This window comes from Jaculus jaculus, chromosome 9 (assembly GCF_020740685.1).
Source record: "Jaculus jaculus isolate mJacJac1 chromosome 9, mJacJac1.mat.Y.cur, whole genome shotgun sequence".
Lineage (NCBI taxonomy): Eukaryota > Metazoa > Chordata > Mammalia > Rodentia > Dipodidae > Jaculus > Jaculus jaculus.
In genome coordinates this window covers 107293778-107295186 of record NC_059110.1, presented here as the reverse complement: position 1 = coordinate 107295186, position 1409 = coordinate 107293778, and the positions used below count along the sequence as shown (strand labels likewise).

At 50.0% G+C, this 1409-nt stretch overlaps 1 non-coding gene across 1 annotated transcript; it reads right to left on the bottom strand.

Moving 5' to 3' along the window:
• Positions 1-348: 348 nt before the first annotated feature.
• Positions 349-451, bottom strand: LOC123463767. Its single transcript, XR_006639152.1, has one exon. It is a non-coding gene; the product is annotated as a U6 spliceosomal RNA (small nuclear RNA).
• Positions 452-1409: the final 958 nt, after the last annotated feature.

The following is a 1409-nucleotide window of genomic DNA, read 5'->3' as shown; positions in this document are numbered from 1 at the left end:
AACAAGCTGATGACCTGAAAGTAAGGGAACTGGCTGCTTTCTGCAAATGGGCCAGGAGGACACACTGCGGTTTGGTGATGTCACCAGGTCGTAGCTAGCTGTCTGCTGCCCTCGCGTTCCCTCTCTTGGTACTATAGGTTAGGGTTTTCTCTCCCAGCAATCTTTTTTTTTACTTTTTATTTTTATTTGAGGTAGGGTCTCACTCTAGCCCAGCCTGACCTGGAATTCCCTATGTAATCCCAGGGTGGCCTTGAACTCACAGCCACCCTCCTACCTCTGTCTCCCAAATGCTAGGATTAAAGGCGTATGCCACCATGTCCGACTCCCCAAGCAAATTTTTTTTTTTTTTTTAATATGGAACGCTTCACGAATTTGTGTGTCATCCCTGAGCAGGGGCCATGCTAATCTCGGTATCGTTCCAATTTTAGTATATGTGCTGTGAAGCGAGCACTCCCCAAGCAATCTCACAGAGGCCACGAAGGTGCTTTCCCAAACATGGCTTTAAGATTATGTCTCGTTGGGCGCCTTTGGGTCACTCATGTCCTCAAACCCCTTGGGGTCTCCAAAGGCAGTGGCCAAGCATGGGTTCTGTGTTTAGCCCCAGTGTGGGGGAGCAACCCATGCTCAGTGAGTGGAGAAGGTTTCACAGGAGGGAGGGAGGGAGGGTCCTTCCCAGAAGAGAGCTGGCATGCTACCCCGTCAGTAGCTGGCCATTACTTCTTTGGCAGGGAGCCAAAGTGCTTTCTGCTAAATCATTTTTGGCCAAGTCCCTGGAGCCAAACAAACACACATCCATTCTATCACTTACCATATTGTGTGGAAATGACCTCCTGATGTATCTCTCACTGGGCAGCAACTTTCTCAAGGACAGGGACCACATCTGCTTCCTACCCAGTCCTGGGCACCTCTCAATCATCCAAGCACATGCTAGATGCATAAGCTTGGCCCTGCCCCCCCCCCTTCTCGCCTGACAGGCCCACATTCCCTGCTTCATCTGTCCACTCCACTCATGTCTGCAGAGCTCAGCTCCACCAGACCTCTCCCCTGCCTTCCCACTGGGTGTCCTGCTGTCTCCCAGACGTTCAACTCCATGTTCAGGCAATTTAATCATTTGAAGTCAGCCTGGAGAGATGGCTTAGCGGTTAAGGCACTTGCCTGCGAAGCCTAAGCACCCAGGTTCAACTCCCCAATACCTGTGTAAACCAGATGCACATAGTGGCGCATGTGTCTGGAGTTTGTTTGCAGTGGCTGGAGGCCTTGGCATGCCTATTCTCTCTCTCTCCCTCTTCTCGTCTCTCTCAAATAAGTAAATAAAATATTAAAAAAAATAACTTGAAGTCTTCATCCCAGAACGTTCTCCTCCTGCACGGCGGCATTGTTACTCATTCAGTTTAGTCAGTCAGTCCATC